Below are 24,845 nucleotides of genomic sequence, written 5' to 3'. Positions count from 1 at the left end.
GTTCTGTATTGGAACACATTAACTTAAAGTCAATGAAAGTAGTATCATAGTTAGTATTTGGTTGCATATCCCTTGCATGTAATAGCTACATCGAGCCTGTGACTCATCGACATCACCAAACTCTTGGTATGTTCAAATGAGATGTTTTGGCAGGACTTTACTGCAGCCATTTTCAGTTGTTGGTTGTTTTGGGGGATTTCTGACTTTAGTCTCCTCTTCAGCAACTGAAATGCATGTTCTATTGGATTTAAATCAGGAGATTGACTTGGCCAATCTGTAACCTTCCACTTTCCCCCTGATGAACTCCTTGGTTGCATTGGCTGTGTGTTTTGGGTCATTCTCTTGCTGCATAGTGAAGCGCTGTCCAATGAGTTTGGAGGCATTTTCTTGTACAAAGGCAGACAAAATGTTTCTGTACACTTCTGAATTCATTCTGATGCTGCCATCATTAGTTACATCATCAATAAAGATGAGTGAACCAATTCCAGAGACAGCCATGCTAGCCCAAGCCATGACACTACCTGCACCATGCTTCACAGATGAGGTAGTATGGTTTGGATCATATGCAGTTCCTTCCTTTCTCCATACTTGCGCCTTTCCATCACTTTGTTAAATGTTTATCTTCTTCTCTTCATCTGTTCATAAAACCTTGTTCCAGAACACTACTGGCTCACCTCTGTACCGGTACTTCTTGGAAAATTATAATCTGGCCTTTCTATGTTGGTGCTGATTAGTGGTTTGCATCTTGCGGTGTAGATTTTGTAATTCTACTGTCGAAGTCTTCGGCAAACGGTAGATTGTGATACTTTCACCCTTGCACTCTCGACGTTGTTGATGATGTCACTGACAGTTGTTTTAGAGTTTTTCTTCACAGCTCTGAAGATTTTTCCATCATCAGCTGCAGTTGTTTTCCTTGGCCGACCTGGTCGTTGTCTATTGCTAAGTACACTTGTGGTTTCTTTCTTTTTCAAGATATTCCAAATTATTGTATTTGCTATTCCCCAATTTGTGTGCTGTGGTTCTAATTGAATTCTTCTGTTCTTTCAGCTTCCAAATCGCTTGCTTTTCTTTCATGGACAGTTCCTTGGTCTTCATGTTGGTTTATGCATACAGACTCTCAAGACAAAAGCAAAGACTAAAACCAAGACTAGACATTCACAGCTCTTTTAGGGTAAACAATCCATGCAACAAGAAACAACTGTCAGTCACTTGTTCCAATACTTATGCTTAACTAAAATAGGGGGGACTGCACATAAAAAGTGCTATTGTTCTACAATGGCAAAACATAATTATATATATGCAGATAAATACCAAGAAATAAAAGCTGATCTTTTGTACTCTTGCCTCATATTCATCTTTTGATCTCAAATCCAAATTTCTTGAGTATATAGCAATAATAACAAATTTGACTTCACTGTTCCAATACTTACGGAGGGCACTGCAAGTCCAATGAGGAACACTTTCTAGCTGAGTCTTGAAGAGTTAAGCCAGAGACACACGATCTTGATGAGCATGTTACTCATGATATTGCATATTGTACTCACGATGGTCATGATATTGCAATATGAGAAAGTTTTACAACATGCACTCTCATACCAAATGACGTGAGATTTTGAAAAAAAGATTCCGTTTTACCTGAAATCAAACTTAATTACTGTGGTGTACTAGTATCTTGCTACAATTATAATTAATGTCAATCATGATTAGGGAGACTATAAATACACACCAACAACTTAGTACAAAGAAAGCTTTGCAGATTCTCCTCTACAGTTCATGGGTAGACACCTTCAAGTGAATAATTATTGCAATCGGCCTCTTGAAGACCAAATACCTCTGCAATAGGAGACTTTCTTTACTAAAAGGATTGCAAATTTCCTACCTTTCCTATATGAAATTTCAAAGGTTCAAATTACAACCACCAAATGGCATTGCTGCCTCTATTTGGATATCTGCTTGCAAAAGGCCCACACACCAACCTAAACGATCAAACACTACCCTAAACCAATTTTACATATTTCATCAGTGAAGATAATTTTATTTTTACAAGAACCAAATACTTGTGTGCAAGGTTTGTTGTATACAAAGTCTAGGCTTGTGGAAGAATAAGATAACGGAGGGTAGAAGGCAACACACTGACAGTCGGGCAGTGGAACATGTGGAATCAACTAAGGGGTGAATGGTGGAGGCGATACAAGAGAAAATAAACCATAGTAACCTGCAAATGGAGGGGATAGAATGAGCTTAGAAAATGATAAAACGAGGTGAAGAATAAGGATTGACAAGCGTTACGCCTAGGTCCCCCGTCGGTGAAGCGATGTGAGTTGACAAAGTGGAAGAAGCAAGGTGGCCATCTTGGATTTTGACGTGGCGACCCAATTTTCAATAGCGTTCTTCCTTATGCGTAGATACACCCACACACCGGATTAGAAGTTAGTAGTTCATTTATTTTTCAAGATATTCCGCTCACAAGGTTCAGACATTTACTTTTCAAGATATCGTGCTCACAAGGTTTCGATATGGTGCCAGCCATCTTGGATTTTGACGTGGCGACCTAATTTTCAATAGGGTTCTTCCATATGCCTAGTTGCACCCACACACCAAATTAGAATTCGGTCCTTCGCTTACTTTTATAAAGATATTGCAGTGCACGTACGCACGGACGCACAGATGCACGGATGCACACACGGACGGAGGGGAAAACCATAGTGCCCCTTTCGCTCCGCGGTGCGACGGGGGACAAAACTATCATGCATAGGGATAGAGAATGGACCAAGTGGTGGCCTACGGACAACTTGTAGCTCTGGAGTGAGGAGTAGGATTGAACAGACTGAGGAAGGAGGTTTCCTTAGGCAAAATAATAAAGGAATGGAAGTGATCAGTGAGCGTGAATATTGGAAGTTGCATGAGTGGGGAGGGAAGTCTGGAAGACCATGGTTAACTTAGAGGCAAGGGAGGGACAGAGTTATGAATGAGCAGAGGAGGCAAAATCTGAGGAAAGGCGATCGTAAACTTCCAACCTGTGTGATAGTCTGGGGATGAGCAGACCTTGTGCTTCTGCTTCTTTGGAGAGGATGCCAATGATGTTTGGAGATTAGGTTTCCAAAGCATTCTGGAGAGACAGGTATTTCTCTCCATGAGCCTCTTGAAGACCAAATACATCTGCCTCTTGAAGGTGAGTTCACCAGAATATAACCTACTCCTTTGAGCACATAGAGCAGTGCTTAATTGAGCTTTGGACAAAGATCTTTATAGTTTGAGAAGTTGTGATTTACATAGGAATTGGCATAATGGAGGATGCCCAGTCTGCAGCTGGCTCTGTTTGCCAGCTTTAATAGACGGTCTGGCCAGAAAAGGTGAGACACAAAAGATCAAGACACTGAACTTCTTCCATCTTCCATAGAAAGCTGCCTTAATTCCTGGATTTCTTACTTCCTCCACTCACGGTCAACCTGTAGTCAACTCCCCTCCCGCAGTGGAGGCTGGATTTCCCCAAGGCTGTGTTTTAGGCCCATTCTTGTTCCTCATCTATATTTTTGATATCTTCTACTCTTTTTGGCAGATGACACCAAATTGCGTCATACAGTACCCCCATCCCTCTCCGAGGAAGGCAGTAGCTACCTCTCTCCCTTTACTGACCTGAAAATGATTAGACTGTGGTATGATAAATGGAACATGTGCTTCAATCCTGAAAAATCCCACAGATCCACCTTATTACTTCGGAATGATCATCAGACGAATCCACCTATTTCCTTGGTCATCCGCTGGAAGAGGTCGTTTCTCTTCAACTTCTAGGCCTCACCATCAGATATAACCTTTATTGAGCTGCTGACCCCATAGTGCTTACAAAGGTGAGACACAAGACACTGAACTTCTTACATCTTCCATAGAAGGCCGCCTTTCATTTTTTTGTCTAACTTGAGAACAAACATAACAGTGGATTGCCATCTAACGTGAGCGGAGGCATATCCATCGATGCATTCACATCAAATTATATTTTCTGGTATTTGGTAGGTGGGTGAAGGGGAGAGAGAAACGGGAATATTAATAAAGGAGAGAAAGAGACACAGACACACAGATACAATAGCTGCAGGGATTAATGGCTGAGGCCTATATATGCACTGTGCTTACATAAATGGAACCAACACACATGAAATCTATAGAGGGTTTTGCCGCCATGCCGCCATGTTGGTTGCATTCACATCCTTGGCAACGATAGCATCAGTAGCTCCACAATCTAGCTCGTTTATCTCGTTATACTGACTTACTGCAATGGAAGGTTACGCTAATTATTTGGCCGTGTTCGATCTTGTTTACCTTTTCTCGCATGTTTAGCTTTTCAACCAATATTTCACCAGCACACTGCATCATGGTGGTACTGAAACCCCTCTATACTAATAAAAGAGCAGGTGTATGTATGTGTGTTCGTCAGAACCATACATCCTTGACAATGACAGCTGGAAGCTTGATACCTTGTATGCACACTAAGGGGACCCCAAGGGTGTGCACCTGGGTCTGATTTCAAGGTCATCTCATCTCGATTGTCGAAGAGATGAACTTATAAAATGGGTCGTGATGTCCGGATTTCTGTTCGTCCATCCGTCCATTAACATTTTGCCATTTTTGCTACTCCTCCAATTATCACCTGGCTGATTGTTCTAAAACTTGACACATTTATACAAGATAGTAGCTCGCACAATCTCTCAGACTATGATTTCGATTTCGGATCATGGGCGCTTCCAGAGGGGGTTACCCCCTGAAACATTGGATTCCTACTCGTCCCTCATCTACCAACTGTTTGGTCTAAAACCCGATACAGCCCTTCCACTCAATGGTCCACAGGATCACTTTGTCTTGGATAAATAGATTTCGGATCAGGGACTTGGCTCCTATGGGTGGTTTCCCCCAAATCAGCAGAGGTTTACCCCCAAATGATCAACCTCAAGAGATGACCATCAACCCACTCGGGGGTAGGAAGGGGGGAGGGTGAGAGCGGAGGCCTATTTTTTTTTAAAGTTTTAATTTTTTTAATTGTTTGCTTTTCCTGTCACTGGAGATGGGTACTTTTGCTACTCAATAATAAAAATCCATGAGAAGGCACAGAGACAGACACATGGGATGTTTAACAGTGCAGGTAGCAATCGACAACTTTTTGAGGAGACAAATGCGGGACGATATCCTTGGCATTATACAGACTTGGCATTTAATATGGAATCTTTTTTTTGTGGGGGTGAACTTACTTTTCAAGATGTCTTAGAACCAAAGGTTCATTGGAATTATGTTGAAATTATTCTAGATTTTGTTAATGTGACCTTTAAAAGAAACAAAAACCACATTTGACATTTGGAAACAAATAAATTGATCCTTGAAAGTGATGCAAACTGATATCGAACTCAATTCATGGACAGTACTGTGTTAAACTTCTGTACGTTTACCAGAAGTATCTCTATTTTGCACATGAGCCAAAATTTTTTTTAACAAAAACAAAAGTTAAATTACGACTGGGATTACGGACAGTAAAATTACAGTTCAGTACTTCGTGTAACCCCCACGAGCATTCAGGAGAGCACGTACACGTTGAGGCATGCTGTTCACGAGATTTGCCAAGGTTTGGACAGGAATCGCTTGCCATGCAGTGACAATAGCCTGCTGCAATTCACACACAGAGGTCGGCTGCTGGTCCAAGTGGTCGATTTGATGCGTTAATTCTGCCCACAAGTTCTCTATCGGATTCATATCCGGGGACATGGCAGGCCACTCCATATGCTCTACACCACGGTCAGTAAGAAAGTGTTGGATCATGCGAGCACGATGAGGCCGTGCATTGTCATCTTGGAAGACAAAGTTTCCTCGAAAGGCTGCACGAGCAAATGGAAGCAATGTTTCTTCCAGAATGGCCCTGTACTTGAACTGGTTCAGGTTTCCATTCAGAACAACCTGGTCAGTTTTGCCCCCTGCATGAAAAGCAGCCCAAACGGTCACCCCACCACCTCCAGCTTGGACTCTTGGCACTATACAATCTTTGTTGTAGGCTTCATGCACTTGTCTGCGCACTCGGACGTGGCCATCTTGACGATAGACCAGAAAACTAGACTCGTCACTGAAGATCACGTGATTCCAGTGTCCTGGCTGCCATTGACGGTGCTCTCTGGCCCACTGCAATCGGCGCTGGGGGTGTTGTCTGGTCAGGCGTGGCTTTCTCAGGGGACGCCTGACACTATAGCGTGCTTGAACCAGTCGTTGGTTGACTAGCCTTCTGGATACAGGCACATTTGTCCGTTGCTGCCACTCAGCCCTAAGCCGATTAGCTGACTTGGTACAGCCATTGCAGACTAACCGGTGCAGCTGGCGATCATCCCTCCTTGTGGTTCTGCGGGAACGTCCTGGCCTAGGTATTGGAGTAGGGACACCCCTCTGAGCATTTCGTTTCAGGATCTTTGACACCTGACCTTGAGTGATGCCATACTGCCGAGCAATATCACGCTGTTTCATGCCGTAATTTCGTAAAGCCACCACTCCATGGCAAACAGCATTGTCGAGTTGACGGACCATCTCCAGAGGAAGCGGCAATACCTTTTGGAGACATGCAGCAGTTGTTTTCCACTAATACAGAACACAACAACCCTTGTATACCCGACTGTGAAGCCAATCATCAAATGCACCTGTCCGTACATTTTGCCACGCCACCTGTGATATAATCCTGTTGTTGACTTCTTGCTGCGACAGACAATCAGTGACATGGTTCTTTTAACAAATAAATCACCAAACTGTAAAAGAAACTCACCAGATTGATATACTGAGTTAAGAAAGTAAACCCAAGTCAAGAAAAAAAAAATATTCCATATTAAATGCCAAGTCTGTAGTTTATTCTTGTGTCCCAAACCCATCCCTCTCTGTACCCACCATACCCAGTCGTACCCAGCTGCTCCTGGTCTCTGTGTCCTTCCCTCCTGACAAGGTGGGAAAGTTTCTGTCAACCCTCGAATCTGATTCTGCAACTGGACCTGACGGCATCAGCCCACGGGTCCTAAAATCCTGTTCTTCCGCTCTTTCACACCCTCTTTCTGTTCTCTTCACCCTCTCTTTTGCTCAAGGTCATCTGCCATCTGCCATCTGCTTGAAAATCAGCCAACATCACCGCTTTGCACAAAAAGGTGCAAAAACAGATCCTAGCAACTACAGACCAATCAGCCTTCTCCCAATTATCAGCAAAGTCATGGAATCCATCATTGCTTCGGATATGAAATCTTTCCTCTTCTCCAATGGCTTGATCTCTGATCATCAATTTGGTTTCAGACCAGGTCACTCTACTCTGGACATGCTGCTTCTGCTTTCTCAACAATGGATGAAGGTCTTCAATGCCAAACAGGAAATTAGAGCTGTCTCCCTTGACATATCACGTGCCTTCGATACAGTCTGGCACCCCGCTCTGCTCACCAAACTCTCCTCTTTTGGTATCCATAGAAATCTCCACACATGGCTGGCGGACTTCCTCTCAAGTCGTAGTCAACGTGTGGCCCTGAATGGGTTTCTCTCATCTCCACTTCCTGTTCAGGCTGGAGTTCCCCAAGGCCGTGTTCTGGGCCCTGTGCTTTTTCTGGTCTTCATCAATGATCTCTCTGACTCTCTTGAAAATCCTCTGTCTCTTTGCTGATGACTCGACTCTCTGCCGCTCCATTCCTCATCCCTCAGATTGGCAGTCTGCAGCCTCCTCACTCTCTGCAGACCTGGACAAAGTCACAGACTGGGCAAACAAGTGGAACATGTCTTTCAATCCTGACACATCTCACATCTCTTACGATGTCTCTCCGAAAAGACCGACTGGACAACCCTCCCATCCGCTTACTGAATAATCCTCTCTAGGAAGTTCTGTCACTCAAGCTTTTGGGTCTCACTATCTGCCATGATCTTTCCTGGGAAAACCACATTTCAAATTTGGCCTCCAAAGCCAGTCGCCGACTGGGCATCCTCCGTCGTGCGAAGTCCTTCCTTGGCACACCTGAGCTCCTCAGAACATACAAGGCTTTCATCCGCAGCTCAATGGAATACTGCTCTCCCCTCTAGGCTGGTGCTCCTGCCTCACACCTAGCTCGTCTTCCCGCTGTTGAAACCAAAGCGTTCAGAATCATTGGAATCTCCCGCGATGAAGCTAACTCCGAGGGCCGTTCACTCACTCACCGCACGCAGGTTGGTGGTCTTTCCGTCTTCTACCGACTCCTCTCCGGCCTTGCCCTCCCAGCTCTCTCTGTGCTCTGTCCCCCAAATATCCATACAGGTCGCACAAGATCTGCCTGCAACCCTCTTATGGTGAAACTGCCATAATCAAGACTCTCTGCTCACCTTCACTGCTTCATTCCTCTTTTCTCCCACCTCTGGAACAAACTCCCTCACTCTCTTCAATCCCACTCCTCCCTCCAGGTCTTTAAATCAGCTGTTCACCACCATCTCTTATCTTCCCCCATCCAAAACCTTGATCTTTTCTACCCCCGCTAATTTCACCCCAAATGCACTTTTTTGAAATACCAACTTCTTTCCTGGAAGTCCTTGGTGTCCTTGTGTTTTATACTTCTCCCACCTCCCCCCAAGCCCTCCCCCTCCCACATTTCTCCCGATGTTCCTGCTCTCAAATGTGTTTGTGTCCTTCCCCCTCTCTCCCCATCTTGTCTACCGCTCCCCTTATGTATGTGTTTTATGTGTCGGTTTGACTTTTTATGTGATTAGTGTTCACGAGCCTCGATCTTGTATACAAAACCAAAAAAAAAAGAAGTCATCATTGTTGAAAAGGTGACGTCTGGTTTCGGGAGAGATTTTTTTTTTTTTTTTTTTTTGTATACAGAATCGAGGCTCGTGAAAGAGCTAACATTTATCACACAAACAAATCAAACAGACAAACAAAATATATTTAAAAAGAGGGAGCGGTACACAAGATGGGGAGAGAAGGGGAAGCACACAAACACATTTGAGAGCAGGGACATCGGGAGATGTGTGAGAGGGAGAGGGTTTGGGGGGGGGAGGAGGCGTGGGAAGGGGGGGGGGGAAATAATTACATTTCAACCAGGTGATTCTCCTTTACTTTGGAATTGAACTCACCTGTGGTGACTTTCAGGTGCCTGCAATATAAAAATCACTCATTCAACCAGTTTGAATGGAGAGAAGGAGTCATTCTGCTGTTTTGTGTCAGTGTGTACCACAATGAGCATGGAGAAAAGAAAGAAAACCAGAGAATTGTCTGAGGAGGTCAGACACAAGATTGTCGCCAAGCTTGGACATTCTCAAGGCTACAAGTCCATCTCCAGAAAACTTGATGTTCCTGTGTCCACCGTATGCAATGTTATCAGGAGGTTTAAGGCCCATGGAACTGCAGCCAACCTCCCTGGACGTGGCCGCAAGAGAAAACTTGATCGAAGATTGCAGTGAATGATTGTTCAAATGGTGAAGAAAGCACCTCAATCAACTGCCAAACAGATTCAAGCTAACATTCAGACACAAGGTACGACAGTCTCAACTCACACCATCCATTGCCAACTCAATGAAAGGGGGTTCTATGGTAGGAGACCCCAGGCGAACCCCACTGCTGCGAAAGCCCGACTGGAGTTTGCCAAAACACACCTGAACAAGCCAAAATCCTTCTGGGAAAATGTCCTGTGGACAGATGAGACCAAATTAGTGCATTTTGGTAAAGCACACATCATCTCTATGTTTACAGAAAACAAAATGAAACCTTCAAAGAAAAGAACACCTTCCCTACAGTCAAACATGGAGGAGATTCGGTGATGTTTTGGGGTTTCTGTGCTGCCTCTGGCACTGGGTGCCTTGAATGTGTGCATAGCATCATGAAATCAGGAGATTGCCAAGGCATTTTGGGTCGCAATGTTCAACCTAGTGTCAGAAAGCTGGGCCTCCGTCGAAGGTCATGGGTCTTGCAGCAGGACAATGACATCAAAACACACTTCAAAAAGCACCCAGGAATGGTTCAAGACAAAACGCTGGACTGTTCTGAACTGGCCAGCAATGAGTCAGATCGAAATCCCATTGAACACCTGTGGGGAGATCTGAAAAAAGCAGTTGGGAGAAGGCACCCTTCATATTTGGGAGATCTGGAGCAATTTGCACAAGAAGAGTGGGCCAAACTGCCAGTAGAGAGGTGTAGGAAGCTCATTCATGGCCATAGGAAGCGCTTGACTGCAGTTATTTTGTCCAAAGGCGGTGCTACTAAATATTAAGCCGAGGGTGTCAATAATTTTGTCAATGTCATTTCTTTTTATTTTGTGATTTAAAGGGATATATTAAGTTCTGAATCAAAAACAAAGGTTCTGTAATATTAACAGTGAAATAAAGAATTGTGGAGACCAAATACTTTCGTCAATTTCAACTTATTTTTAGAGAAAATTGTGAGTTATTTGAAAAAAGTGCAAGGGTGCCAATATTTTTGGCCACGACTGTATTGTCACTTCTTAGGCCCCCGTCAACACAGAAACCTCAGCGCCGAGACCTTAGTCTCGGGAAATGGACCAAACGATGTTTTATTGCACTGCGTTCAATTAATTGATTTTAACTTCACTGTTCTCAATGAATCTTGGCGTCAGGAAGGGCATCCGGCCATAAAAACATTGCCTCAAAAAGAGAACCATGACAATTACAACTACATATGGGCAGGGTACAACCCGAAGTGGAGATCAGTTTCTGATGTTTGGGACATGGAATGTAGCGACAATGACAGTGAGATCAGGAGAAGTGGTGGAAGTATTGGTCAGAAAAAGAGTGGACATATGTTGTGTGCAAGAGACGAGATGGAAGGGAAGTGGTGTGAGAATGGTGAAGGGTAGGCAGGGACAGAAATACAAGTTTGTGTGGCAAGGGTGCCCGGAGGGCGTGAATGGTGTTGGTGTCCTGTTTTCTGAGGAGTTTGTAGACAGTGTGGTGAGTGTGACTAGAGTGAGTGATAGGTTGATGATGGTGAAAATGATGATTGGAAAGCTCTTGGTGAACGTCATCTCGGGATATGCTCCGCAGGTTGGTCGGAGCGATGAAGAGAAGGACAAGTTCTGGTGTGCGATGGAGAAGCTGATGGAAAACGTGAAAGATGAGGAAGTTGTTGTGAAGGAGGAGACCTAAATGGGCATGTGGGAAGGAGTATGGACTGTTTTGAGGGAGTTCATAGGGGTTACGGATATGGTGTGAGAAATGGAGAAGGTGAAATGATTTTGGAGTTTGCTGATGGAGCTGATTTGCTGATTTGTAATACTCAGTTCCAGAAAGGGGATAATAAGCTTGTTACATACACGTCAGGTGGGTCTACGACAACCGTTGACTACCTGATGGTGCGCAGGCGAGATAGGGGGCACCTCCGGGACACAAAGGTGATCCCGGGGGAGGAGGCTGTTTCACAGCACCACTTGGTTGTCTGCGACATAAGGGTGAAAGGTGTGAGGAGAGCTCGGCGGGTGAAGTACCAACCGAGAATGAAGGTGTGGAGGTTGAAAGAGGTGATAGTAAGGGAGGCATTAAAAGAGAGGCTGAGTAGGGTAAAGGATGATGTGGTTGAGCTTGAACGTGGTTGGATGTCAATGAAAGATAGTCCGTTGGAAGCCGTTGGTGAGGTATGTGGATGGACAAAAGGACCACCGAGGCACTCGGAAACATGGTGGTGGGATGATGAAGTTAGAAAGAGGATTGACGAGAAGAGGAAGAAGTTCAAGGAGTGGCAGAAGGCGAAGGGTACGAGAGCAGAAAAAGCAGAGCATGAAAGTTATAAGGCAGCCAAGAAGGCTGCAAAGAAAGAGGTAGCAAAGGCGCAGGAGGCATGTAGGAAAATGTTCGGAGATCGCTTGGATTCGGAAGAGGGTCAGAGATCGGTATTCAGGATTTGCAAAGCAGATAGCGAAAGAGAGGTGTGATGTGATGGGGGTGAGTTGCTTGAAGGATGAAGTGGGACAGATCGTTGTGGACCCAGATGGAATTAAAGGAAGCTGGAAATGATATATGGAAATGCTGTTTAATACAGAGAATGAATGGGATGGCAACATAGAGAGTAACCCAGTTTTAGGACCGGCAGAGAAGATAACTGAGAAGGAAGTCGAGGAAGCGATAAAGGCAATGAAGAGTAGAAAAGCGGAAGGGCCGACGGGAGTTGTGGGAGATATGTTGAAGGCAGCAGGAAGTTGGGGTGTGAAGAGAATGACAGAGATCTGTAATCTGGTGGTGAAAGAAGGCCACATTCCAGTGGCTTGGGAACTGAGTACACTCGTCCCTCTATACAAGGGGAAAGGTGACCCTCTGGAGTGTGGCTCGTACCGAGCAATAAGTTATTGGAGCATGGAATGAAGGTATTGGAAAGGGTGTTGGAGAGGAGGATAAGGAAGAAGGTGAAGATCGATGAAATGCAGTTTGGATTTATGCCAGGAAGAGGAACGACAGACGTGCTCTTTATTGTGAGGCAGTTGCAGGAGAAGTACATGGAGAAGAGGAAGAAGTTGTTCTTGGGTTTGTTGATCTGGAGAAAGCATTCGATAGGGTTCCACGCGAAGTATTGACATGGGCATTGAGGAAGTTAGAAGTGGAGGAATGGTTGATCAGAGTAATGATGGCAATGTACAAAAGAGCGCGCACAGCTGTAAGGACGAAGGACGGGAACAGTGGTGAGTTTGAGGTGAAGGTGGGAGTGCATCAGGGGTCGGTACTAAGTCCACAACTATTTGTAGCTGTGATGGAGGTGCTGGCTCAGAACGTAAAGGAGGGTTTATCGTGGGAGTTGTTGTTTGCAGATGATCTGGTGTTGATTGCGGAAAGTATGGATGGACTGAAGGAAAAGATGAACAAATGGAAGGAATGTATGGAGACAAAAGGTCTGAAGGTGAATATAGGAAAGATGAAGGTGATGGCAAGTGGTAAAGCATGTGGTGAGGTGGAAAGAACTGGGAAGTGGCCATGTGCTGTGTGCAGGAAGGGTGTCGGAGTGAACTTCATTCAATGTACAATGTGCGCTGTGCGCTGAGTGGGTTCATCAAAAAAGTAGCGGTCTGAGGGTCATTAACCAGTGTGGCAGCTACATTCAAATACCAGTGTGGCAGCTACATTCAAATGTAAGGTGTGCACAGAGGGAGCTGCAGATGGAGGAAATGTTGAGTTGGATGTTGGAGACGGCGTGAAGCTGGAAGGTGTGAAAACATTTTGCTACCTCGGAGACATGCTGAATGGAGAAGGTGGATCAGACTAGGCAACGGTTGCTAGAGTGAGATGTGCATGGAAGAAGTTTCGGGAACTGAGTGGTGTGCTGATGAGGAGGGGAGTGTCGTTGAAGCTGAAGGGAAAGGTGTATGCTGCATGTGTGAGAAGTGTTATGATTTATGGGAGCGAGACATGGGTCATGAATGTAGAGCAGCAACGAAGGCTGGAAAGGGTGGAAATGCGAATGGTTCGGTGGATGTGCGGAGTATCGTTGAGCGAGAGGAAGACAAATGATGAATTGCGAAAGATGATGGGAATAGAGCCTGTGATTGATGCTGTGAAGAGGAACAGGTTGAGATGGTTTGGTCATGTGTTGAGGAAGGATGAAAGTGACTGGTTGAGAAGAGTGATGGAAATGAATGTAGAAGGAAGTAGAGGACGGGGAAGACCGAGAAAGACTTGGCTAAAGACGGTGGAAGAAGAAATGCGGGCAAGGGGGTTAACAAGGAGAGATGCAGAAAATAGGGCAAAATGGAGAAGATTGTCATGGGGACCGCAAGGCTAACCCCCGCTCTAGCAGGGAAAATGGCCTTAAAATGCATGTTGTTGTTGTTGTTGTTGTTGTTGTTCTCAATGAATCATTCAATTGGGTCGAAATAATGGCAGCAAATGCACAAGAAAGCAATATTTTGGTTAAACACGTTTTCTTACCTTTTAAAGGATTTATTTGTGAAGTAAATAGGGAAGAAGGTAAGAAGACGCTATGAACAGAGACAGAACGAGCCAAGCGAGTCAAATGGACACAAAGGTAAATGGCAATATTCAAACTTCTATGCAATGATTGGAAAGTAAAGCAATTCCTAACTAACATGCTAGGCGCATATATCACACTCAGGCAACCAGACAATTGAAGGCAAGACTTTCCTTTTTCTGATGTGCAGGGTGGGTGCCAGACTCAAAATAGATCACTTTGGGAACCAGATGTGAGACGACAGCTACCAAGAGCCAAAACGAGCACGATGAAGATATGTGGTGTGGAATGCCAGCGATGAACCACCTCCTCAACCAGGCCTCGTGGACTCTTTTGTCCTTTAAGCATGACCTCCTAGCGGTGCCCTCTGTCCTCTTCCTCCAGGAACACAGGGTGAACCCAGCTTTGGTCAATCAAAGAGTCAAAGCCATGCTTAGTCCACTCCAAAACTCCATGATAAGTTTTGCTTCTCCTTTTCCCAAACAAGGCTTTTATGATCTCCTCTCTCAACAATGAGGCCTCTTCTTCTTCGTCTCCAGGTCTCTCCTGTTTCCTCCTTCCTCAAGTGAGGCCTCTCCCGTTCTCCGTTTCATGGGCGGAGTTCTCTGCTCTGGCTGTCTTGCCCACGGGAGCGGAACCTATAAAATAATTGCAGGATGGCACTTCCGTTTCTACAGCACATTATGCTGCCATGACTGACACACACTGGTCAGATGGATGTGTGCCTCTCTCATGAGAGATTTTCGCCTACTAGCCCCGCCTACCACATAAGGTGTTCACGCCCACAAATTAAGGTCTAACTTGTCTATAAATTACATACACTGCCTCCTCAGCGTCACGTTTAATAAACGACTTAATATGACAGGTCCCCGTTACATGGCAATCTAACTGTCACTCGAAACACACGGACCATACTACACTTACTCCAGTCTAGCTATGGATTTCCCCCTTCCACGTAACAATATTTTTTGACGTAGAATAAGTCTGCTTAATATCTGCTCCTCAATGAGGACATGTTGCACCCATAATGCTATTACTCATACTGCCTTCCACCCACCACAAAATGATTTTTGCGAATGTGATGCAATGTTGACATAAGTATTGTTATGTTTTTGGGGTATGGATGAAAAACCTTAATGTGTAGATTTCAGAACATGTAGATTAACATGCTCCGAGTATCGCGAAGAAGAAGAACCCACCTCAATGTATCTAAGTCGTGCTGATTGTCCGGGTAAGATCGTAATGTGTCTCCATACGAGGGGTGGAGCTATGCTAATTAGGTAGGACTTAAGGATAAACCCCAGTGTGTAATTGCCCTGTGATTTTTCCCTACGTTGGTATTGCATCAAAAAGGGCCGCCATTATAACAACTATAACAAATGGACTGAGTCGCTCAACGCCGCCAGGCCCAACAAACCCAGCACATTTGCCGATCGTGCCAGTTAAGCCCCACCTCACGGCCTTCAACGTCATTTCCGAAAGAGATTGGACTCCGCCCCCCGACGACTCGTAAAGAAGAGGCCACACCTGGCCCTCGTAATTGATGTAGGCATGATGGGATGATCGAGTAGAACTCGGTGATTGGACAGAGAGTGTGACGTCATCGTGGAACATTCGGGAGAGCAGGAAAAAAAGAAGGCAGTCTCGCCATTTTGTCTCTCTCTTTCTGTCCTGGCGCTGGTTGGAGGTAGTCGCATTTCCTCCTTGTTCTGGCTTGGTCACGGGCGTGTGGTCTTTGGTTCGTGTGCTCTCTTAGGAAAGGGCTGGTGATAAACAGTGGTTCGGAACAGTCGGAACTACAAGGCACAGGATCGACGTCGGCAGTGAACTGGGTCCACATCGTGTTTCCTCTGGACGTCGAAGAGCGCACTCCACGCCATTTTTTAAATTTCCCGTGCGGTGGTTTGGAGGCGACAAGCGACCGGCAAGCCTTACCAGCCATTTGGGGACGCAAAGCTGAGTGCCGGCCGATTACCACAGCATCATTTATTTTCTTTTACTTTCATTCTCCCCGTCCCGTGTTTGTATACGAGTTTGAGTGGAGACGTCTCAATTCGGAATTTTAGTTTTTACCTCAACTTTCATTACCCTCGCTAGAGGAGAGGGTATTAAATTTGAGTCCGCTTGTCTGTTTGTTTGTTTGTCTGCACAGAAGAAATATGATTTTCTCTGCAACCGTTGGTCCGATTGACAGGAAATTTTCACCATAGGTGCAACTCCACCTGTAGAATTTTTTAATGATAATTATGACGTCACAGGTCACGTGGTTTGGCCGCCATCTTGGAAAAATCGAAAAACTTTGCACCTCTATATCTCGGAAAGCGCTGAATAGAAAAAATTGAGACATGGCTCATTGTAAAGAACTCTCCATGGGGAATATAATATGTTAAAGATGATGTCATAGGTGCCTTCATTTAAAAAAAAAAAACCACCTTTAGAGGCCATTTTTCCCCGCAAGCAGGGGTTGGCCTTTTTCGGGAACTGTGGTTGTTGTTTTTCGGTCCCCTTTTTGAAGCAATGTTTTACGGCCGGATGCCCTTCCTGACGCCAACCCTTTTTGCCGCCTTTAACGACAAGCAGGGAATTACCAGTGAACTGGTACTCAATTTGCCGACCTCGGAAGGATGACAGGCTGAGTCAACCCCCCTGGCGTTAATTCAGCGATTGACCGGGATTCGAACCCAGGATCCTAGGATCCTAAGCCGGCACCCTAGCCGCTAGCCCAACACCAGGCCTTCATTATGACATCATTATTCGACAAGTACAAAACTTCATCCTATCAAGATGAAATTTCTTGAGCGCCATGTCGGCATAAACTCGTGGAGAAAAAAATAATAATGATGACGTCATCGGTCACGTGGTTTGGCCGCCATCTTGGAAAACCCCCAAAAAAATTGCACCTCCATATCTCCAAAAGTGGTGAATAGAAAAAATTGAGACATGGCTCATTGTAAAGAACTCTCCATGGGGAATAAAATATGTTAATGATGATGTCATAGGTGCCTCCATTATGACGTCATAATTCGACAAGTACAAAACTTCATCCAATCAAGATGAAATTTCTTGAGCATAATCTAGGAATAAATTTGTTTATAATAAAAATAATGATGACGACATCGGTCATGTGGTTCGGCCGCCATATTTGTTTTAACACAAAAGCATTAAAAACCACTGAAAATACATCCTGGTGAGGGTTTGCAATCTCTGATTGCTCTTTTACTTGTTGTTATTTGCATTTACATTCATTTAATCATTATTTGTCGAATTTTACTTTTCTTGTATTGTGGATTTTGCTGTCCCGTCTTTGTGATTGTGGGTTCAGATTAACCCCTGTGTGTGTTCCAATCAGATAAGGCCTCAAACTTTCCCGCGCGCGCAAAAAGATAATACCGCCAAGTTGGGTATATGGCTCTGAGTAAAGCTCGTTTCGGCCATTTGTCCTCTTGGGGTCTTAACTCCGGGGACACGACAGTATGTTCCCAAATATGTTACAGCTCCTTGAGCTGTAATAGGCTGAGCTAAAGGCAAGAGTTCATCGATAATGGTGACTCTTCAGATCCACCAGTGGAAGAATTGTTGAATGCAGTTCATTGCATATTTACATATGCCACTGATGGTGGACGGAGGTTAGGTTTTCATGTCTGTCTGTTGTTTCTGTCTGTCTATTTGTCTTTCTGTCTGTGAATAGGATATCTCAAACAGTTGTAGGACAGATTCGGCCGAAATTTACTGGACAGGTTGGGTGTGTTATAAGGACAAAATGATTATATTTTGGTGAAGATCCGGATCCGGATACTAGAATTTTAAAGTGATTTTTCACCATTGAGAGATGGGGCTAAAAACGATATATAGCACGATATCATATAAAGTTGTGGACAGATTCGGACAAAACTGGGTGGACATGTTGCGTGTGTAACAAGGCCGAATTGATTCAATTTTGGTGAAGATCCAGATCCAGATCCAGATAGAGAATTTTTTAATTTTATATTTGATTCTTCATCATTGAGAGATGGGGCAAAAATCATATATAACATGATATTTTTAAAAGTTGTAGATTAGTCATGAGAACTAGGTGGATGAGTTGAGTATGTGACAAAAAGAAGACGATTCGATTTTGGTTTAGGTTCAGATCCAAATCCGGCATATCAGTGGGATACACCACATAAACTGGCTTGTTGTTGTTACCTAACCAACTCATCCACCAATTCTTGTTAATATAATAATAATAATACATTTATTTTATATAGCACTTTTCAAGAAGCCCAAAGGCGCTTTGACAGAGTACAAAAAACAAGTGCAAAAAGACAAAAATCAATAGGTAAATAAATCAAAGCAAAAGGAAGGAGAAGGAGAAGAGATAGTCAGGGGTTAAATGATGTGGGTTAAATGTTGAATGCAGTGTTGAACAGGTGGGTCTTGAGTGATGTTTTGAATGTGGTGAGTGAGGAGGAGTCTCTGATGGTGTGAGATAGTGAGTTCCAGAGGGTGGGAGCAGCGATGGAGAAGGCCCTGTCCCCCCCAGGATCTGAATTTGGTCCGGATGGGGGGGGGGGGGTCAGGAGGTTGGTACCAGCAGGGAGGTTACGGGTGGGAGTGTGTCTGGAGAGGAGGTCAGCCAGGTAGGATGGGGCCAGGTTAGGGAGGGCTTTGTAGGTCAAGAGGAGGATTTTGTAATGGATTCTCTGGGGGATGGGGAGCCAGTGAAGCTTGTAAAGGACGGGGGTGATGTGGTCACGGGTCCGGGAATGGGTGAGTAGACGGGCAGCGGAGTTCTGAATGTATTGGAGTTTATTGGTGATTATTGAGGGTGAACCAAAGAGGAGGCTGTTGCAGTAGTCCAGACGGGAGGTGATGAAGGCGTGGATGAGGGTTTCTGCAGCCACGGAGGAGAGGGATGGACGGAGACGGGCGATGTTTTTCAGGTGAAAGAAGGCTGTCTTTGTGATGTGTTTCGTGTATTTGTCGAAGGAGAGGGTTTGGTCAAAGATGATGCCAAGATTCCGGATGTGAGGGGAGGTGGATACTGGGAAACAAAATATGTCAAAAAAGAGTACAAGTTACAAGTACATGACCTTTGCCTACCTGCACAGACAGATTGGTGGCTTTGTGGTCTACACACACTTACCAGTAACCCATTCCTTTTTACCCTTTACTCGTATTTGTCGAATTACCTTCATTAGTCGGTGTGACTGTGTATTCCCACTCATTCAAGACTGAAGTCCATTTTCATCTTCCTTTCTTGTCTCCCACATCAACCCATAAGAAATACTGATGTTAACCCTTCCACTTCTCATAGTTGGTCTTCACATACAAATGTTTTCTTGGTTTATGTTAACTAGAATAGAACATTTCCTTACAGACAGGATAATGCCCCCAGAAATGGTGTATTTTACAATGACTTGTTCTTCCCCCACAAGAAGAACAGCTACGTCATACATATTTACATACAGATAATTGGGGTCCTCCTCATTCCCTATTCAATTGGAGCCCTCCTCTTTAAACTCCTTCCGTCCATTGGTTCGAGAATGCAAATAATGCAATCACCCCCCCCCCCCCCTCTCCTTCCTCCCACCCCACCCCCTCCACACACAAATAAACACTTCTCGATTTATAGTATGATAATTATAGTATGATGATATGATGTCCTTTCTCTTGGACAATATTTTGTTCTGCTTCATAAGCCCGTCCCCTGCGCAGCGTGTGTGTGTGTGTGTGTGTGTGTGTGTGTGTGTGTGTGTGTGTGTATGTGTGTGTGTGTGTGTGTGTGTGTCTGTGTGTGTGTGTGTGTCTGGGCCGTAACTTTTTTTCACCAAAGCTTTATTATGAAAATACAGAGAAGGCAAATTTATAATTTTGTCAAAAGGTCAAAAGATCAAAGGTCAGCGTCACATAAAATCATAAATTTTCATCCAATTAACCTGAAATTTAAATTTACCATTTGAGTTTTGTCATCAAATTTTCAACAAACCTTTATTATGAGAATATAGAGAAGGCAAATTAATAACTTGGTCAAAAGGTCAAAGGTCAGCATCACATAAAATCATCAATTTTCATCCGATTGACCTGAAATTTTAAGAATTTGTACATTGGATCACTGAATTGGTTCACCAATCAAAACCTAGAAGCTGATTGTTTTTTAGATTAAAAGGTCAAAGGTCAAGGTTGCATAAAATCGTCAATTTTAATGAGATTGACCTGAAATTTAAAGAATTTGCATATTGGGTCACTGAATTGGTTCACCAATCAAAAGCTAGAAGCTGATTGTTTTTTAGATTAAAAGGTCAAAGGTCAAGGTTGCATAAAATTGTCAACTTTAATCAGATTGACCTGAAATTTAAAGAATTTGCATATTGGGTCACTGAATTGGTCCACCAATCAAAAGCTACAAGCCGATTGTTTTGTTTTTTTAGATCAAAAGGTCAGAGGTCAAGATTGTGTAAAATCACCAATTTCCCCTGATTGACCTGAAATTTAAAGAATTTGCAAATCGGGTCACTGAATTGGTTTACTAATGAAAAGGTAGGACTCTATTGTGGTTTTTTTTAAGATTAAAAGGTCAAAGGTGAAGGCTGCATAAAATCATCAATTTTCATCCGATTGACCTTAAATTTAAAGAATTTGCATATTGGGTCACTGAATTGGTCCACCAATCAAAAGCTACAAGCCGATTGTTTTGTTTTTTTAGATCAAAAGGTCAGAGGTCAAGATTGTGTAAAATCACCAATTTCCCCTGATTGACCTGAAATTTAAAGAATTTGCAAATCGGGTCACTGAATTGGTTCACTAATGAAAAGGTAGGACTCTATTGTGGTTTTTTTTAAGATTAAAAGGTCAAAGGTGAAGGCTGCATAAAATCATCAATTTTCATCCGATTGACCTGAAATTTAAAGAATTTGCATATTGGGTCACTGAATTGGTTCACCAATCAAAAGCTAGAAGCTGATTGTTTTTTTAGATTAAAAGGTCAAAGGTCAAGGTTGCATAAAATTGCCAATTTTAATCAGATTGACCTGAAATTTAAAGAATTTGCATATTGGGTCACTGAATTGGTCCACCAATCAAAAGCTACAAGCCGATTGTTTTGTTTTTTTAGATCAAAAGGTCAGAGGTCAAGATTGTGTAAAATCACCAATTTTCCCTGATTGACCTGAAATTTAAAGGATTTGCAAATCGGGTCACTGAATTGGATTACTAATGAAAAGGTAGGACTCTATTGTGGGGTTTTTTAAGATTAAAAGGTCAAAGGTCAAGGCTGCATAAAATCATCAATTTTCATCTTGTATTTTTTAAACTGTTTTTGTTATTTTGAGCATACGGCAGAATAAGTAGTCTGAATACAAACAGACGTGAACATGCTTTGCCTTTTCAGATGCTTTCTAGTTGGTAATTGCACTCGACAAGACTACATCATGTGCCAAGACAAACAAGCACCAGCCACATTCTCTGTCTGCTGACTTGGAGAATATTAGATGGTCTGCACCACTTGGAATCTTCTCAGATTCAAGAATTGCATATCATTCGTTAGTCTCCGCAAATTGATCATAGTATCATACTGAACTGGCATAGGTCTTACATCATTTGTATCAATAATTTGTCTCTTTATTGGATTTTTCCCCACTTTATTGATGACTCCACTCTACCAGATCCAAAAAATAATAAAAACAACAAGCAGTAATCGCTGACCATATCAGCATTCATAGCCCAGTTTATTGGAGTGACCAAATGTCCAAGTTGACCTTCAAAGTCAGATGCTGCACAAACATTCAACACGGTGCCAAGTCTTTTCTTGGCACGCCAGCTACAGACACACACACAGTTTACAATGCATTTCTATGGAGTGATCTTGCTCAAGCTGCTATATGCACTACCTCGCAACTTCAAATTGTCCACACACATTCATTCATTAACAGGCTATCTGCCTGCTAACAAATAATCTGTCTGCCTCATCTGCATTTATCAGTTCTCGTCTTTCCTTCCCACCGAGCTGGGTTGTTTTCGTTCTCTTTCTCTTTCTCTTTCTCTTTCTCTTTCTCTTTCTCTCTCTCTCTCTCTCTCTCTCTCTCTCTCTCTCTCTCTCTCTCTCTCTCTCTCTCTCTCTCTCTCTCTCTCTCTCTCGAACATATAGCTCCTTTAATAGTGTGCTTGCCTCTAGGTTCAATTCAAAGTGGAGTCAAATTTGAATAAAACTGCCATTCTGCTGCAGTTATAGTAAGGAATGCTATTTTTTGGAGCGTGCCCTCCTGCGAAGGAGATGTTAATCTGCCTGATCTGTCCATAGTCTTGAAGATGTAAAATATCTCCTGATGTCCTTTATAGAATAAGCCTCTGGACAGCTAAACAGAAATTACCATCGATTCGATATTAAGTGTGTTAATAAAATAAAAATTACACTAATTGGAGTCTAAAATATAAAGAAGAAAATGTGCTTTTGTGTGTGTGTGTGTGTTGTTGGTATCTCCACATGTGGGTTTGAGAAGGTGAAATAATGGAGCCCTCCCACGTCTCAAAGTATCCACCTTCGTTTGTATATATATGTGTGTGTGTGTGTGTGTGTGTGTGTGTGTGTATGTGTGAGTGTGAGTGTGAGTGTGTGTGTGTGTGTGTATGTATGTGTGAGTGCGTGTGTAACTGTGTATATGTATATGTGTGTGTGTGTGTATGTGTGTGTATGTGTGTGTGTGTGTGTGTGTGTATGTGTGTGTATATGTGTGAGTGTGTGTGTGTGTGTGTGTGTGTGTGTGTGTGTATGTGTGTGTATATGTGTGAGTGTGTGTATGTGTGTGTGTATGTGTGTGTGTGTGTATGTGTGTGTATGTGTGTGTGTGTGTGTGTATGTGTGTGTATATGTGTGAGTGTGTGTATGTGTGTGTGTGTGTGTATGTGTGTGTGTGTGTGTGTATGTGTGTGTATATGTGTGTGTGTGTGTGTGTGTGTGTGTGTGTGTGTGTGTGTGTGTGTGTGTGTGTATGTGTGTGTGTGTGTGTGTATATGTGTGTATATGTGTGAGTGTGTGTGTATATGTATATGTGTGAGTGTGAGTGTGAGTGTGTGTGTGTGTGTGTGTGTATGTATGTATGTGTGAGTGTGTGTGTAACTGTGTATATGTATATGTGAGTGTGTATGTATATGTATATGTGTGAGTGTGTGTGTGTGTGAATCTCTAAAATTATACTGCTCTCGCACCTTCTTGCCATGTGGTGATCACAACAACCAGGTTTGGTGAATTTCTGCACAACTTCTAGGAGAAGATAGCGTGACAGACGGACAGACAGGCAGAGCCGATTACAATATCAAGCCGCCCCCATTTTTTTTAACGTGGAGATAAAAAAAAGAAGTATTTGACACAGTAGAGATGTAGATTAACACCAAGCTCATGAAAAGGTGACAATATTTTCCAGATGTGACCACAGGATATTTGACACATTCCATGATCTGGTGGAGTATCTGGTCGGTATCACAGAAGTGAAGGATTTTCCACATGTTCAGATATTACCTCATCTTTCCATATTTAGCTTTGATAAATTATTCTTGTTTCTATTATTTTTACACATGAGGTTCGGTGTCACGGATCGACTCAAGAACCATATCGTAAACATTTTCTGGGATCACAGTGTGTAGTTATTAATTTAAATTGTACAGCATTTTTTTCTTTTAATATTAGTGTGAAGACGGTCACTTTAGGCAATCTTTTTTAAAAATAATCTAAAGATCCTTGAGGTAACTAACCAAGCAACCCGACTTGTTATCACCATAGCTGGTGCATTGTTGTCGACTTGCTCATTGGCATGAATTCCTGTCCTAATGGCTTCAAATTCAAGTTACTGCCACTGTCCATATTATAGATTTGCGAGTGCACGTCCACCATCCCAATCGAGTCATGCCATTCCACTTGCTTCTAGATTTTCCAACATCATATTATATCCATATAGTCGAGCTAGTAGGCCTTTTTTATGTCCGCACCATGGCCAAATTCCACATTCCCATCTGGGCCGGGTATGTAGCCTTGACCAAGCTGCCCTGTAAGGACGCGAAAATCTGGAATGTCGAGATTTTTCAGCCGAGGCATCCGATGAAAATGGCGCTGCGAATCTCCAACAGGAATATATTACATTAGATAAATTGTTTTTACGCCATAGGCACGTGACTGAATAACAAAACGGCGCGAGATAAAATGCAGCAAAAAATACGTTTCGCAAAAAATATCTCTTGGCTTTAAACAACGTGAATCATTTTCCATTTTCGGCCTTGCTCACCAAATATAATGTACAGTTTGTCCGGAGGTTGCGATCCATCGTTTGCGATAATTGATCTCCGGGTTTTCCTTGGTGCCGGTGACCCGGCGGGGCTGAGCTCTGGGCCTCGCCTCCTGGCGGCTAAGGTCGGTCCGGAAACCAGGCATGGAGTCTCCGCGTTTGCCTGGATCGGACTTGTTTGTGCCTGTTTATGGGGTTCATTTGGCTATTTCCGTATGTTGCAATGCCATTAAATAAATATATGCAAAACAAGAAACGATTACTGGGTTTACTTTAATTAAGTTCTGCAACAATTAACATCAAACGTATTTACTTCATTATTATCATTATAATTTCTAATTTTGTCATTATTAATGTTATTCGTCTATTTTAAGCACACGTCACTGTTTACTTCTGCCACCATCCTCTGAATGCGACGTCGAGGTGGGGATCTCGCTCTCGCTCTCGCGAGAGCTGACTACATCAAACCGGATATCCGGTCTGCTGCCATTACTCCTGGGAAATGGGCATTAAAGACAATATGGTGACTTTCGACTAAGAGTAGAAAAGTTATTGCTGGAAACCTGAACAGATTCCAAATTCGTGCCTGAAGCAGCTCCTGAACCCAGAGAAGAGACGGATGTCGTATCCAGGTCGATTTGCCAATAGAAACGCCAATATGGCGTCGCTGTGATCTT

General features: G+C 43.4%; 1 long non-coding RNA gene across 1 annotated transcript in view; it reads right to left on the bottom strand.

Annotated features, from left to right (window-relative positions):
• Positions 1-24,202, bottom strand: part of LOC137419330 (uncharacterized) — a 92,532-nt gene extending 68,330 nt beyond the window's left edge. Inside the window, exon 1 of the long non-coding RNA XR_010982831.2 lies at positions 24,169-24,202. This is a non-coding gene — a long non-coding RNA (uncharacterized LOC137419330). The remainder of the gene's footprint in view (positions 1-24,168) is intronic.
• Positions 24,203-24,845: the final 643 nt, after the last annotated feature.

This window comes from Myxine glutinosa, chromosome 1 (genome assembly GCF_964187855.1).
Source record: "Myxine glutinosa chromosome 1, kmMyxGlut1.1, whole genome shotgun sequence".
Lineage (NCBI taxonomy): Eukaryota > Metazoa > Chordata > Myxini > Myxiniformes > Myxinidae > Myxine > Myxine glutinosa.
This window is presented reverse-complemented; position numbering and strand designations above follow the sequence as displayed.